General features: G+C 40.3%; 1 protein-coding gene across 1 annotated transcript in view; it reads right to left on the bottom strand.

Moving 5' to 3' along the window:
• LOC132895978 (EMILIN-3) overlaps positions 1-17859 on the bottom strand; it is a 40569-nt gene that overhangs the window by 21645 nt on the left and 1065 nt on the right. The gene's annotated exons all lie outside the window — the stretch shown is intronic.

The following is a 17859-nucleotide window of genomic DNA, read 5'->3' as shown; positions in this document are numbered from 1 at the left end:
AGCTGGGAAGGGTGTCAAAACAATCCAAATCGAAGTGTTCAGAGCACAGGACGGATGTTGGTGAGGGCTCCCACTTGTCACGAGTGTGCCTGACTTGCTTCACCCACTTCGCATGCAGCTCAGGATCTCTGGGAAACTTGAATAAACTTACCCCATCCTTGTGGGTTTTGGAGCAAAAGCCGGCAACACAACGCAAAGGCATAATAACTATATATATATATATATATATATATCATCTCATCTCATTATCTCTAGCTACTTTATCCTGTTCTACAGGGTCGCAGGCGAGCTGGAGCCTATCCCAGCTGACTATGGGCGAAAGGCGGGGTTCACCCTGGACAAGTCGCCAGGTCATCACAGGGCTGACACATAGACACAGACAACCATTCACACTCACATTCACACCTACGCTCAATTTAGAGTCACCAGTTAACCTAACCTGCATGTCTTTGGACTGTGGGGGAAACCGGAGCACCCGGAGGAAACCCACGCGGACATGGGGAGAACATGCAAACTCCGCACAGAAAGGCCCTCGCCGGCCACGGGGCTCGAACCCGGACCTTCTTGCTGTGAGGCGACAGCCCTAACCACTACACCACCGTGCCGCCCATATATATATATATATAAAATAATGTATAATAATAATGATAAACTGAACACCTGTCGCATCAACAACAAACTGGTAAGTTAGGAGGAAGATTCTTTCGCTGATGTCATATAGCCCCTCCTCCTCATTCGTCTCCTGGGTGCTGCAGCCCCATCAAATTTGCCCAAATAGCCGCGTTTTTTATCATAACTTGTAAAATAGGCACCTTCGTGAATTAATATATGGATCATCGGGAATTACTTTTTATGTTATAAAACATCGCCAAAGATGTCAAAACCGTGTCATCAGCACTTTAAAGGTGCTATGTGTAAGAATTTGCAAGAATTTTAGTCTTAAACAAAATTATTAACAGAACATGAAGAAGTAATTGTTTTAATATGAGGTCAAAGTCATCTATGTATTGTGTGGCAAAGATATTTACTTAAGTTAGCATGCTAACCAGCTAGCTCTGAGATATGATGTACCGTCTATCTGGTAATACCACTTTGTACCTCAAGAGGCGACAGGGAGTCACTGTAGCATCCATGCTGCCTTCAGCTCAAAATGAGAGAAGTCGTCATACATAACTGGCAGCCACAGTCCCAGTCAAAAGTTTGGACACACCTTCTAATTCAATGTCTATATAATTTAAAAAAATTAATTAAAAGTCACTTCATGTCTTAAAGTAATGATGGATGTCGTTTCTCTTTAATTAGTTGAGCGGTTCTTGACATAATACAATATGGATTACTGCAGTTGTGGATGGAATAGGGCTATTTTATTATTTGTATTTTTATTATTTACTATTTACTGTTTGATGTCAAACGCATTAAGAAGGAAAGAAACTCATCCACTAATTACCTTTTGACGAGACACACCTGTTAATTGAAAAGCGTTCCCGGTGACTCCCTCATGAAGCTGGTTAAGATAATAACAATAGTGTGCAAAGCGTCATCGAGGGAAACACTGGATACGCTGAAGAATCTAAAATATCAAACGTATTTTGTTGCTGTTTTTTTTGACATTGTTTTGTTGACAATATAATTCCATATATGTTCCATGTGTTATTTCAGAGTTTTGATGTCTTCAGTATTGTTCTACAATGTAGAAAATGGTCACAATACAGAAACACCTACCGTATAAATGAGTAGAGTAGGGGTATGCAAACTTTTGACTGGTTCTGTATATCACGTTAGGCTCTGAGCTCACATTACCAAAAACTAAAGTCAAAAAGACGCAAATGGGTCGCTGCGAATTGCGTGTTGGTATGTTTGTATTTTTAGAGTAGAGCAGGGGTGGCCAACCAGTCGGAGCCCAAGAGCCACAATTCTTACCGTGTTAGGGCAAAGAGCCACATCGGCACATGAACATGGGCACACAATTACCCTTCCTTCTGCGCGCGTGGACACACACACACACACAGCCACATTGATGTCACACTCCAACTTAACCAATGCCCCACACCAACATGATGATACATTTACTGCAGTACCAAGACCACAGGCCAGTCATTTTCAAGAGTGGCGACTGGTGAAGAAAATTGTAGGTGGGGCACAAAGGCAGACATTGTTTACATGTGGGGATTCCCCCCCATTGGGGGGGTTCCGGGGGGGCCTCCCCCGAAAAATTTTGGATTTCTTAGATGCAATTTCCTGTATTCTAGTGCATTTTGGAGTTACCTGTTTAACATCGAAAATGCAAAAGCCATTTTGATTCAGCTTGAATTCTCAATTGCATGACCTGCACAAGACCTGCATTCAAATAAATAAGTATTCAAATAAATACAGTCAGTCGGAAAATGGAAATTAAAGTGCTAATTTAATTTCCTCAAACAGTACAAGCTCCATAGGCACTGGGAACAGTGATCAGTGCAAGTGCAAATATAGATAAAATATAATACAATGCTCAAATTTTTGAAAGAAGAACACACGCGCACACACACAAATTGATAACTGGAAAACAAATGAACAAATACATAATGTATATACACTACATGACAAAAGTTTGGACACACCTTCTCATTCAATGTGTTCTGTGTTCTCATGACTATTTACACTTACAGTATACTCTACTCTCACTCAAGGCATCAAAACTGAATGAGCACTCACCCACTACTCAGGCTTGCGCGCCCAGCGCGTATCCCAAGCCTCAGCAGCAGGGATAGTACAATACTCACACACGCACTTAGCATCACAAATGGTCACCCGCTACTTCAATGAGAAGGTATGTTCAAACTTTTGGCCTGTAGTGTATCTGAATTCACACCAGCACATACTCAAATGTACACACACAGCAGCAGAAGTGCTACTTGTAGGGGAGTTTAGCATATCATCTCACGCACCTGCGCATTTGTCATGATGTGAAAATACCGTAATGAAACCAAGCGAAGCACCTTAAATAAAATAACCGTAATTAACTGCAGTGAAGCGAAAACGCACATAAAACCACAAACGAACACCAACTTGGACGTGAAGGTGAGAGCCGCATGACACCAGGCAAAGAGCCGCATGCGGCTCGCGAGCCGCGGGTTGGCCACCTATGGAGTAGAGGAAAGAGAAAGGGCGGCACGGTGGTGTAGTGGTTAGCGCTGTCGCCTCACAGCAAGAAGGTCCTGGGTTCGAGCCCCGTGGCCGGCGAGGGCCTTTCTGTGCGGAGTTTGCATGTTCTCCCCGTGTCCGCGTGGGTTTCCTCCGGGTGCTCCGGTTTCCCCCACAGTCCAAAGACATGCAGGTTAGGTTAACTGGTGACTCTAAATTGAGCGTAGGTGTGAATGTGAGTGTGAATGGTTGTCTGTGTCTATGTGTCAGCCCTGTGATGACCTGGCGACTTGTCCAGGGTGTACCCCGCCTTTCGCCCGTAGTCAGCTGGGATAGGATCCAGCTCGCCTGCGACCCTGTAGAAGGATAAAGCGGCTACAGATAATGAGATGAGATGAGGAAAGAGAAAGAAAAGGGACCCGACAAGGAGAAACTCAATCGCAATGAAACACTAAACAACAGTGAAAGCCTGGATTACAGATCCTCCACTCACACACCTGGGCATTGTAATCTTGTGTTTGGACTGAGTGTGTTCACTTTGCATAAGTTTAAAAGTTACAGATCCCTAGAAGCTCATGAACAGTTTTTCAGTGGCTGTGAGCACAGAGTCCTAAAGGTCAGGTGGCACGCTTCTTTTCGGCCTGATTATTAAACCAAATACGTCCTTCAAAAACATTTAGTTGTGTGATTATTTTATTGAGTCATAACAGACCGAAGCTCCATACTTAGGAGAATAATATATGGTAATGCATCGACCTGATTTTTGATGGCTTTTGCAACCATATGAATAATAATAATAATAATAATAATAATAATAATAATAATAAGTTAAATTTATATAGCGCCTTTCAAGAAACCCAAGGACGCTTTACAATTATAGACAAGGATAAAAAATAAATAATAATAATAATAATAATAAATAAATAAAAAAATTTTAATTAAAAAAATAAAAATAAAAAAATAAAATAAAAAATAAAAAGTCCACCAAGTAGGGGTCAGGATGTAATTCCAGTGGTGTAGCAGCCACAGTCCCACCAAAAGGCGTACGAAAATGAGTCCCACATCTCCAGCACCGCCGCCAGCAACATCACTCGAACACCACGCCATGGATCCACAAAGCGAGCAGAGAAGCTCCACCATGCAGAGCGCTGGTATGTCTAAACCGCCTGCACAGCCGCCGCGACACCACCAAGCAACATCACTCAGAACATCACGCCAAGCGTTAAAGCACAGAGCGCTGGACAACCACGAAGTAAAATGAGCAACAGGCTCACTGCAGTCCATAGCTGGGAGCACAGGCATCACCCACAGCGAACCAAGGCCTGGAGGGAACCGATGCCCAAAACTAGGTCCGGAGCTACACCACAACCCAAAACAATGATGCCCGTGTCCCACCACAGGGAACCCAATCATAGGTGCAAGGAAACGTATTTCATAAACACTAAACCACCAGACAATGAAATTTGTGTCTTTATTTCCATAAGATAGATGGGCTTTTATCCAGCGCTTATTTTTAATTTGCTTTTTAAAAAATAACGTGGGATTATTTACGAACACATTTTACAGGAAATACTCATGGAAGTTTCATATAAAGCGAGTTAAAACAGTTTTATTAGTCCACTCGCTTGTTGGACAGGTGACAGCTGTAATCAGACGACTGTTTGTCATCAAGTTTGAAATATCAAGATCACAGATATCAAGATCACAGCTCAAACCCTTGGAGCTCATACGCTGCATTCGGTTGAGGAGTGTGTGTTCTGCTAGTTTTTTCCTGAAGGTTTTTATCCTACTGTTTTTTTCATAGTGGGCAGTGTATCTTTACATTACCTGAACAATTTCTTACTCTGCACACTCATGAAAACATAATTATCATTCAGTTCAATAGCAACGATGAGTATCTTTCCTTAGTTGTCGATAATCTTAACCTACTGTGGATCGATATCAATTAGTTCTTATGTGAGATAATATTGGATAGTAACTCTACAGTAGTGGTGTAAAGTGAAAGCGCTGGTTCACTGCTGTCCCCCAGGCACCCAGCAGAGTCTCACCATAATAAATGTACTGGTGCTGTTTCGGACACATGGCATGCAGCGTCAAAGAACTACAACCCTGATTCCAAAAAAGTTGGGACAAAGTACAAATTGTAAATAAAAACGGAATGCAATGATGTGGAAGTTTCAAAATTCCATATTTTATTCAGAATAGAACATAGATGACATATCAAATGTTTAAACTGAGAAAATGTATCATTTAAAGAGAAAAATGAGGTGATTTTAAATTTCATGACAACAACACATCTCAAAAAAGTTGGGACAAGGCCATGTTTACCACTGTGAGACATCCCCTTTTCTCTTTACAACAGTCTGTAAACGTCTGGGGACTGAGGAGACAAGTTGCTCAAGTTTAGGGATAGGAATGTTAACCCATTCTTGTCTAATGTAGGATTCTAGTTGCTCAACTGTCTTAGGTCTTTTTTGTCGTAGCTTCCGTTTTATGATGCGCCAAATGTTTTCTATGGGTGAAAGATCTGGACTGCAGGCTGGCCAGTTCAGTACCCGGACCCTTCTTCTACGCAGCCATGATGCTGTAATTGATGCAGTATGTGGTTTGGCATTGTCATGTTGGAAAATGCAAGGTCTTCCCTGAAAGAGACGTCGTCTGGATGGGAGCATATGTTGCTCTAGAACCTGGATATACCTTTCAGCATTGATGGTGTCTTTCCAGATGTGTAAGCTGCCCATGCCACATGCACTAATGCAACCCCATACCATCAGAGATGCAGGCTTCTGAACTGAGCGCTGATAACAACTCGGGTCGTCCTTCTCCTCTTTAGTCCAAATGACACGGCGTCCCTGATTTCCATAAAGAACTTCAAATTTTGATTCGTCTGGCCACAGAACAGTTTTCCACTTTGCCACAGTCCATTTTAAATGAGCCTTGGCCCAGAGAAGACGTCTGCGCTTCTGGATCGTGTTTAGATACGGCTTCTTCTTTGAACTATAGAGTTTTAGCTGGCAACGGCGGATGGCACGGTGAATTGTGTTCACAGATAATGTTCTCTGGAAATATTCCTGAGCCCATTTTGTGATTTCCAATACAGAAGCATGCCTGTATGTGATGCAGTGCCGTCTAAGGGCCCGAAGATCACGGGCACCCAGTATGGTTTTCCGGCCTTGACCCTTATGCACAGAGATTCTTCCAGATTCTCTGAATCTTTTGATGATATTATGCACTGTAGATGATGATATGTTCAAACTCTTTGCAGTTTTACACTGTCGAACTCCTTTCTGATATTGCTCTACTATTTGTCGGCGCAGAATTAGGGGGATTGGTGATCCTCTTCCCATCTTTACTTCTGAGAGCCGCTGCCACTCCAAGATGCTCTTTTTATACCCAGTCATGTTAATGACCTATTGCCAACTGACCTAATGAGTTGCAATTTGGTCCTCCAGCTGTTCCTTTTTTGTACCTTTAACTTTTCCAGCCTCTTATTGCCCCTGTCCCAACTTTTTTGAGATGTGTTGCTGTCATGAAATTTCAAACGAGCCAATATTTGGCATGAAATTTCAAAATGTCTCACTTTCGACATTTGATATGTTGTCTATGTTCTATTGTGAATACAATATCAGTTTTTGAGATTTATAAATTATTGCATTCCATTTTTATTTACAATTTGTACTTTGTCCCAACTGTTTTGGAATCGGGGTTGTAAATAAATATGTATCGTAACTGTGATGTGTATTATTAATAAAAAAATGTCACATATCTGCTGTGTTACGAGCCGTAGCGGTCTCATGCTCTACTGATACACGAGTTGCTGTGGATGTTTTCTTGCTAAAAGCTGAGCTCAGTGAGCTGTAATGTAAACTATAGGCTGATGCCACACATGAAGATTATAAGCTAGCAGTGTTTTCTTGATCAGTTCTCACAGTTTCAGCAGTTTGGTCGAATTTTACGTTTTCTTACCCTGATGTTAGTTAGTTGTTAACTTTTTTTTTTAACTAATGATGCTAAAGTTAGATTGTTGAACCCAGTAGAGGTGCGTTTGGGGGTAAGGGGGAGGGGGGACTGTGTATTTCCTTGTTTCTTACGATAAGGGTGGACGCCCCAATTTCTGGTGATGTGATATACTGCCCCCTGTTTGTCTGGAGTGTGAAGTATAAATTCGCCAGGTTGCCAAATTCTTACACATTGCACCTTTAATACCTTTTTCACTTTGGATTTAAGAGGAATAACAATTTTAAAGAAAGCAACTCATATTTATATGATGATAGATTTGTGTTTATAAAGTGTGTACACACAGATTTATTATTATTATTATTATTATTATTATTATTATTTATCTGTTTATTTATTTATTTTTCCTGTGATTATTGTTTCACCCTTGACCTATTCTGCTCTTTACTATTTTATTTGATTGTATTATTATTTATTAATATTTACATCAGTGGAGATTTTGAAAGAAAGTAATTCAAAAGCAGTGTAAGGTTTTGTAAACTAAAAATAAGCTGTAATGTCAGTGTGTTTGGTATCTTTCTGTAATTTCATTTTTATACGTAGGTTGATCTTTACAGAGTCCCAAAAGGGACATTAGTAAAAGAAATCGAAAGTATCCAGTGCACACATTGTCTGTCTGCTAGTTGATTTATGATATCTTCGTGTACATTCTGTGTTCTTGAATATATCCCTCTGTATGGCTGATCTCCTTTCAGAAACACTTCATCATATTTATGGAGTTGAGGCTTTTCTCGGGTTGTTTCTCGTGTGCACCAGAAACTTTTTTATTTTAACACATGTCCCTTTAGGGGCTCCAGAGACCCCCATGATAATTAAAATAAAAATCTATATCTGGTCATACTCACAGAAATTAAAGAAAAAAACTCATCTCATTATCTGTAGCTGCTTTATCCTGTTCTACAGGGTCACAGGCAAGCTGGATCCTATCCCAGCTGACTACGGGTGAAAGGCGGGGTACACCCTGGACAAGTCGCCAGGTCATCACAGGGCTGACACATAGACACAGACAACCATTCACACTCACATTCACACCTACGCTCAATTTAGAGTCACCAGTTAACCTAACCTGCATGTCTTTGGACTGTGGGGGAAACCGGAGCACCCAGAGGAAACCCATGCGGACACGGGGAGAACATGCAAACTCCGCACAGAAAGGCCCTCGCCGGCCACAGGGCTCGAACCCGGACCTTCTTGCTGTGAGGCGACAGCGCTAACCACTACACCACCGTGCCGCCCGAATAAAACTTTAACAGCAAAATTTTAAATTGATGTGTTTATTTTGATGATTTGTAAATTACATTTTTTTAAAATGTAAACAAACTAAATCAGAAAAAAGTGTCTCTGATTGGGTCATAAATCATAACTTTAAGTCCAAATTTGGAACCAGATTCTGAAATGATTACAGACACGGCGAGAAAATATCAAAGACGATGTCACATGATTGTGGTAAAGAAAAAAACTTGTCCTTAAACACTGGTCAGAGATTTTTTCTTTTCCCCTGAAAATAAAACGTGATACACGTTTACACAGACGACCGTACTTTCTGATATTATCATAGAGGTCAATTCCCTTCATCCATTTTCTTGTCTATAATCATTTCAGTATACGGTTCCAAATCCATCCATAAAGTTAGTTCATGGCTCTATTAGCGAAAATAAAAAAATTCAGAAAAACAGATCCTTTTTTGTTTTAGTTCATTTACAAACAGAAACACAACACTATGAGATACGATTTGCAGCAAATAAAATAATTTGAATATACAATTTCAAAAAATATAAAATGATTAAGCCAATTTTTGGATTTTTTTTTTTTTTTACTAATTTTCAAAAGTGAAAGATAAGTTTGAATAATTTTAGATATTTCAAGTGTTTATTTCTGCAAAACAGCAAGATATCTCCCAATGTAATAAAAGCATTTCAGCTTGTAATTATTAAATGTGTCTGAAAATATGTTTAAAAATCAGTCATGTTTGGTTTAGTGTAATTGTATAACAGGAAACACCAGATAAATGTAATTATATTCAAGATATTTTCACCATAGATGTAAAAATAATGAACAAAGCCTCCGTGACGTCACTCATAGGATTTCTGAAGAGTGGGTTTGAACCTCAAATAAGGAGGCTATAGGCGTCGCCATCTTGGCAGCACCTGACTCCACCTAACTCCCAGCTAGTCCGTAAATGGAGAAAGCGGCGGGGATAGTGAAGCCTGAATAGTACGGCTGAGACATGCCTACTAACCTTAAAGCTAACAAGCTAGCTATGCAAGCTAGCCAACAAGCTACTGGCTAAACTAAAAGAAGCCACTCCATCATACAGATACAGACCAGATTAGAAAAAAAATCACCGGCTACATTAATTATTTACATAAATCCATCACATGCGGTGAATTTGGCTTGAGTTCTGAGGTAGTGCCAGCTAGCAGCTAACAAAATGACACCAACCCAGCTGTCACTCAAATCAGCCCTGCCCCAATTATGCATAAATATATGGTGTATGGGCTAATATAATTTAAACTGTTGAATTGTATAAAAATTCACCCCCCGTACAGTTGTCATGAAGGGGGAAACTAGCTATAGAGACCCAAACCATTTTTTGTACCAGGCTGCAAGTGTTTGCTTTTGCTGTAGACATTTTAACATAGAGCTCTATCGAAATTGACTCACTTTTGGAGCCTGCCTCAAGTGGCCATTCGAGGAACTGCAGATCTTAGCACTTCACCATTGGCTTCACTTTTCAGGAGCGGAGGATATCACTTGATTTTCACCTGATTTCACCAGATTTAAATTTTTTGCAGTGTGATGATTGTTTGTCCTGTCTGGATTTAAAACAACAATTAAAGAGCCATTCATGTTTTATTTTCATAATCTCTGTTATTGACATGAAAATACAGTACGAAAGATGACAAAAGAGTGCACGGACCAAGTTGTTTTCACTTCAGTGAACATGGCGTAGACACATTCTCATGCCATCATCTTCTCTCTGAGAACGTTTTGTAGAAAGTTTGCACAAAATGTGGCCAGAAAGTACCGCTCTCTGCAGTGTCCTGATTGGTTGGATGCTGCTCTGGGACGACGCCAAAAAATAACCTCAACCCTACTTTAAAGCCTCCGGATCAAATTCACGATTTGACCTCTGATTGTAGTGAGCCTAACCCATGCGAGAAGTCATGATATAAAGATATTTGCTCATTTACGTTGACATTTAGACCCAGTGAGACCACACAATGAGAAAACCAAAGCTGAAACATGTCCCGAGGTCATCCGAGAATGTTGAGAGTGTGGGTTCATGTGTCGGGTGGGTGATGGTGACGGTGATGGTGACGGTGATGTGTTACAGCTGTGAAAAGTGTAAGAAAATATCAGGTGGATTCATTTGAGGAGAAACTTTGCACCGTTTCTGTGTAATGAGGTGAAGCTTGAGATCTTAAACCTTGTCAGAAGGGTCTTCGACATAAAACTTCACCTCATACTCCACTCATGAACATCCAACCTTTCCCTGGCTTCACTTCAAGCCTGGAGAAAAACTGTTCCCACTGTAAATATTTTCAGGATCAACTTTCGGTCACTAAAACCCTGCTGAATATCCCGGGAGAGAAGAAGAATTCCGTTCAGTTTTTCAGTCAGGATGGCTTTCCCTCCTTTTCTTGCTCTCAAAGTCGCGTTGTTACTTTACTGAACTTCGTTATCTGAAGACGTCCAGTGCTGATGTTTACATCTTGATCGTGATGTGATGTGATGAAGACCAGAATAAATTAAACCACAGCTAAGCTTAGTCGCTTGTCTAAACCAGGATTTGTTTTTAATTGAGACTGGGCCTTAATGGCCGATGATTTTTGAATTCCAACCCGGTCAGCACGGGATGCATGCTACAAAGGGTATAAAGGGTATAAGCCTCTAATGGGACTTGGTAACAGAGAGGTCTTATTGTTTCCAAAGATATTTCCCTTTTCTATTTTCTCCCTATCAAACACAAGTGTGACTGTTCTTTCATCACCCAGTGGACTCGGATCTTGACCGGGCCATTAGATCAGAACTCGAGACAACAATCAGTGGAAGTATAAATATAGAGATTGAGATGGAGACTATTTCAGGCACGTTACACACAAGAAATAGTGAGAGAAAGCTCGTATTTGTTTATAGCTCGTTTCTTGTGGGCGTGGCCTCTCCACTAATGAGATGAGGTACTAACCAAAATGTTCAGCTTTCAGCCCACCACTTTTGTTTTAAGTGTATCGAAATATTTAAACGAATCGAGCTCAGATTTGAACTACAAGCTTCCTTTCTAACATCTCTGTTCACATTTCCTGTGAGGTCGAATATAACTGGATAATATATACGTCAAACAGTAAATGAGAACGAATTGCAAGTAGAACTGAAGAAATATTGGACGACGTGCACTGGAAGTCTGAGAAATCATTCGAAGAGTGTTTTTTTGGTGGGGAAAAAACAACTAAATGGAGGGGTTAGTGCTAGAGTGCTAATACTGGATCGCCACAAGGGTGTGTTTTATCTCCCTTATTGTTTATTTTATATACTAATAATTGTTTTAGCTCTCACCCTAATAGATATTTTATTAAGTTTGCTGACGATACAGCATTGGTCAGTTTGTTGAAAGAGGACGAACAAGACCATGGCCCTGTTTTACAAGAGTTTATTGACTGGTGTGACAAGTCCAACCTGCTTCTCAATACCGTGAAGACAAAGGAGATGTCTATTGATTTTAGAAAGGATAAGCTAACCAGCTGTACTTTCATCAATGGACAGCCCGTACAGCCAGTCACAGAGTACAAGTATCTGGGGGTAGTTTTAGATGACAAGTTGCGGTGGGAGCAGCACACAGAAATGATCCAGAAAAAAGGACAACAGAGACTTCACTTTAAAAAAAAACTGGTTTCATTTCAGGTTGACAACAGAATAGCCAAGATGTTCTACAGTGCCTTTGTGGAGAGTGTTTTAACCTTTGGGATTCTTTGTTGGTTTGGCAATGCAACAGAGGCACAAAAAGGTAGACTTAGCAAACTGGTAACAACGTCTAGCAAGCTGGTGGGCACAAATCAGAAAAGTCTGGAATTCATATACAGGGAACGATCACTTGGTAAAATTGATACAATTTTAACAGATGAAAGACATCCATTATTTTATACTTTTGAGCTGCTGCCATCAGGCAGCAGATTCCGATACCCCGCTATTTTTAAAAACAGGACGAAGCAATCTTTTATCCCACAAGCCATTAGCCTTTTTAACAAATATGTGAAACAAAAATGTAGATCTTAATTTGCGTCCCCCTGTTCAGCTGGCCTGAGCAGGTATGCTATTTTTTATAGCTTTACCATTTATTTTTTTACCACCCTTGCAGCTTTGTACAGCTCTTCTGTTATGGGAATGCTATGGATAAACTGGGATTGTTGATTGATTGTTGATGGCTGACATCTGTCCAATGTCTTGTTATGTATTGGGATAAATGTGGCGTCTTGGGTATATGTGTAACAACAAAATGGGGTTTGTGAGTGTTTTGACTGGTTTTTCATGTCTAACGTTTCATTTTCTGAAAGAAATTTCCCCCACGGGGGACAATAAAGTTTTACTACTACTACTACTACTACTACTAGCAGCACACAGCAGCAACTAGCATAAACCAAGCTAAATACAAGTTCTGTACTTGGGACTTGAATGATAAAGTTTTACATCCCATAAGAGTTTATTCAAACTTTCATCAGTGTTTTGGGTTATAAGCTGGTGTGACTGAGTGTAGCCACATGCTAACCACCAGGTCCTGCTCAACAGTGCACAGGAAGCGTCTAAAGCCCTGTTAAGAGGTTTAACTCAACTCGCCCAAGAAGCACTGGCACGCCGTTCACCATCCTCTCTCCTCGCACACACTAACCCTTTGTGCCTCTTAATCGACTTTAGCGAAGAAAAACTCTCCTCAATGCCCCCTTCAGGCGCACACTGCTAATTAGCAGAGATGATAGATGCTCTGATGGGTCTGCTGAGACCATCTGTACAATTTCAAATCATGGTTAACACAATAATCACTGTTTTTTTCATGTCAGTCAAGCAGAGCTGAAGTCTAGACCAGGCGAAATCGCATTAGAAGCAATTCTCATAGTGTTTCATGGCTACAGTACTGAGCTTGGCGTTCTCACAGCTGTCGCAGCCACCAGAGGCTCATTAGCACAAAGGCCATGTGTTGGAGAGGAACAGTTCTTCCTTGAGGAGCTGGCTGATAAACACTGACTCTGGAATGAATTTCTGTATTCTGTCATATTTTCACTTCTAATGCCTCCTGTGGTGATTTTTGAAGAATGTTCTGAACAAAGTTCTTCATATCAAACCATTGGATCGTGATCACATGAACCATGAGCATATTTTGGGCTTATTAGTGTATTTAATTATGCAAACTGTTTCTTTGTACGTTTTACTTGTATAGCTATATAGATATTATAACTCCACTGCAGAAGAGCCAGGGTTCCACCAACATTGCCAGCATTTCTCATGCTTCTCTGTATGGGTTTCAGCTTTCTAAATGGGTTCTTTCCTATCTATCCTTTCCATAATACTTTTTTGTAAATCATACTATATAGTTATAAACCTTTTCTGAAAGGGTTCTTTGGAATGATTAAGGGTTCTTAGCTTTATAAAGCAGTTCTGCTTGGAAACATCTCCATTCTCCACAGAGTGACAAACTGAAGAACCTTTTAAGTTGCTAGAACAAGCCCTTTTTTCTTTCAAGAAACGTATTTCAGGGTTTCTGAAAAGGTTCTGCTTGGAACTCTTTGAAGTTCTTCTACCTGGACCCTGACCAGGATAAGCTGATGATAAGATGAATGAGTAAATGTTCTAGACTCTTCTTCAGAATTCTTTGGATGGTCCGAAAGGTTCTCCAAGGGTTCTTTAAATGGTTGACTGTTTTATACGGTTCTCCTACTCACTACTTCTTCTCTCCACTCACCAAATATTGGTTCCTCAAAGGGCAGTTAAATGTTCTACACCCACCAAAAACTGGGTCATCAATGGTTCTTTCAGTGGTCCATGGTTCTACACTCTTAAAAATGGTTCATTAAGGGTTCTTTAAAAGTTTGTTGGCTGGTTAAGTGTTCTCCTCTATTAGAAAATTGAGTTCCTGAGGGGTTTGGGTGGTACCTATCTTTGATGACACTCTTACTGTATGCTTCATGTACAGTAGAAGTTACATAGCAGGGTTCCTTCAGAGGAATGAACTGAAAAATGTAAGATGGGCCCTTTTTTGCTTTAGTTACCATGTTAGCTGCAATATGCTGTTATATACCATGGATATAAGTTCAATATGGATTTAAACAGACTTCATTAAAGATGAGCATACAGAACATCATCAACAGCTTCATTATCCAGATTTTACTAACAGCTGGAGATCAATGCCAGGTCGTAGGTGCTGTGAGATCTTTATAATATACAGTATGTTTATCATTATTTCAGTATGTTTCCAGATGTGTTGCTCAAAGGGAACATTCAAGAAGTTTATGAAAAAGAGAAGAGAAAAGGCACTTCATCATTCCATCCAGGCTGTTAGAATAAACACACCAGACTATTGGGATTATGGGTGGAACTGAAAATGAATGCATTATTCAGCATAAACAGATGTGATCTAAACAAATACATATTACAAATTTGAACAGGAGGAACAATATTTCAAGTTCATAGGGAATCTGGTTGAGACTAGAGGTGAGGATCAGGACTGGGATCCAGTGCTGCACGATGAATTTACAGAATTCACTCATGCATCCTTAGTAGTTGCCTGATCAGGGTTATGGTGGTTTAATTTATGCTAATCAAAAAGTCAAAGTCCCTCCCATGCCAGGACCCGGTCTTCCCAGGCAGTCTCCCATCCCAGTACTAACCAGGCACATTGGGCGGCGCCGATCTCTGTTTTTATGTGGAAGCTGTGGCTTTGGGACCAAAAGGTTGCTGGTTTGATTCCCTAGACCAGCAGGAATGGCTGAAGTGCCCTTGAGCAAGGCACATAACTCAGTTTTCTAATAGTGGAGAACACTTAATCAGCCAACAAACTTTTAAAGAACCAGTGGATACACTAACCAGTAGGCTAGCTTGTGGTAATTTAGGCTAATATGTTGTTTATATTTTGAGAAACAGGACAAACTAAGCATAAAGGTGGTCCAGTGTGGATGTTTCTGTGCAGCCATGTAGGTTTCCTATGGATTCTCTGTTTGAATTCCTGCCTCACACCCAGTGTTCTGGAGATAGACTCCGGATTCACCGCAACCCGGATCAGGATAAAGATAAAATGCTAACTGGAAGCGAGGGAGTGAGTTGTTAGAAAATATTGCATACAGGTACAAACAAAAAAAATTAATGGCAGGGTTCATATTTCATTTGAAAAAAATTGACTGAAGAGGGAGAAGAAACCTTTGTAGGTTAGGCAACACCCATTTCAGGTTTAAATCCAAATACCGATACAGATAACGTCATTCCATTTCACCGCTAATTGTGATCCAGCTCAACTAAAACAGCGCACTCATGAGTACAGCTAGGTTTCGTTCATGGCCAAGGAAGCAAAGCCGCCAATCTGGCAGATTTACTCTGACATTAGAGCCATGTGGGATGAAGACTTATAGTAAGAAGGTCTGGCAGGCAGCACGCCGCTTTTAGTGATAAACCATTAGTCTTGAATATCAACAGAACCCGATACGATGAGGCTTTGGCAAGAACGCTGTGAGGGAGTGCTGCTAAAAACGTCTACGCTAAAGCAGGGAGATTTAGACATCGAGAGTAAAATGGATAACATCTCTTTAATAGATGAGCAAAACAGCCACCTTTAAGATGATGAGGTTCCATCTAGAACCCTTCAACAGTGTTTCCCTATCAGAGAGGGTTCCAAATAAATCCACTAACCAAAGAAAAGCGTAAAGCGTCCTTGGGTTTTTGAAAGGCGCTATATAAATTAAACTTATTATTATTATTATTATTATTATTATTAATAAAGAACCACAGAGGAACCCTTTTTCTAAGTGCATGCTTTCATATTACTAATATGTACTGTATAGTATGCTATATGGGGCGGCACGGTGGTGTAGTGGTTAGCGCTGTCGCCTCACAGCAAGAAGGCCCGGGTTCGAGCCCCGTGGCCGGCGAGGGCCTTTCTGTGCGGAGTTTGCATGTTGTCCGCGTGGGTTTCCTCCGGGTGCTCCGGTTTCCCCCACAGTCCAAAGACATGCAGGTTAGGTTAACTGGTGACTCTAAATTGAGCGTAGGTGTGAATGTGAGTGTGAATGGTTGTCTGTGTCTATGTGTCAGCCCTGTGATGACCTGGTGACTTGTCCAGGGTGAACCCCGCCTTTCGCCCGTAGTCAGCTGGGATAGGATCCAGCTTGCCTGCGACCCTGTAGGACAGGATAAAGTGGCTAGAGATAATGAGATGAGTATACTATATGGATAAGGGTTCCTCAAGGGTTCTTTTGGGTTCTGCAGGCTAAAAAAAAGTGCTCCTCAAGGGAAATGAAAAAGAAATGAAGATATTTGTATGGTTCATTGTTTGGCCCTTTGGGGATAAAAAGGTTCTTTATGGTTTTTTTTGTTGTATTGTTTTTTTTTAATGAATAACTCTTCTCTGCTTCAATTTTAAAGGTTATCTGTAGCAAACTCTTACACAATGGGTTCCTTAAGGGTTCTCCTGGATGATTAATGCTTCTACACTCCAAAAAAGGTTTATCAAAGGATATTTGGATGTTCCTGTTTCACATTTTTAGGATAAATTGTTCCTTAAAAGTCCTTTGGATGGTTAGATGTTCTGTATTCTTAGAAAACATGGGTTCTTCAAGAATTTTTTCAAGAATGGACTAACTTTCTACATGTATGGTTCCTTATGGTTCTCTGTCCTACACTTTTTTTTTGGTGTACCTAGCTCTTTTTATATTCCAAGAAAAAAGTGTTTCTTAAGGGATCTTTGGTTTAATGTGTTCTTTACTCTTAGAGGAAGATGTTCCTTAAGGGCTCTTTGGATGGTTAACTGTCTGATATGAAGAAAATGACCCTCTCTTGACCTAAAGAGAGGGACATTCCAAATTGCTGATGAAAAAGTGAGGTGAGAACCCAAACAGCAGGAAAACTTGAGAACTGTCAAGAATAATGGAACTCCTCAAACAAACCATGCAGAAAATGAACAAAATAGTGTAAGTCCACAGAATGAGAGTGATGTTATACATCTAATGAACCTGTCTGAAATTAATCAAGTCCTAAAGAGTGGGAACTCATGACCTCAGCATGATGGGGAACCTTCTGGGAACCAGGAGGTGCAACAAGGAGAGGAAAAGAGAAGCCAGGAAAAAAAATAAAGGGGGAAATATCTAACAGTGATTTTAAAAAGATCAAAACTTCATGAATCTTTTTGAAGTCTCTTAAAATGATGTAGCTTTAATTGGTTTGGCACAGTGTAATGATCTAACACACTTTCATGACCATCACATGTTTAATCATTAACACATAAAAGGGTTTTTAGAATAAATGCATCAGACTAACATGGGTTCCTCAATGGTTCTTTAGGTGGTTAACCATTATACACGTCAAAATTGTGGGTAGTGAAGGTTCTTTGGATGGTTAAATGTTCCACAGGATTACTCAGAAGAGAAACTGTTAAACAATAAAACTACAAATAAAAAAGAGTTCCACGTGGTTCTTTGGTTGATTTTGTAGGTTCTACAAAACAAAAGCTTCATTAATGGTATG

The sequence above is a fragment of the Neoarius graeffei genome, chromosome 13 (genome assembly GCF_027579695.1).
Source record: "Neoarius graeffei isolate fNeoGra1 chromosome 13, fNeoGra1.pri, whole genome shotgun sequence".
In the NCBI taxonomy this organism is placed as follows: Eukaryota; Metazoa; Chordata; class Actinopteri; order Siluriformes; family Ariidae; genus Neoarius; species Neoarius graeffei.
This window is presented reverse-complemented; position numbering and strand designations above follow the sequence as displayed.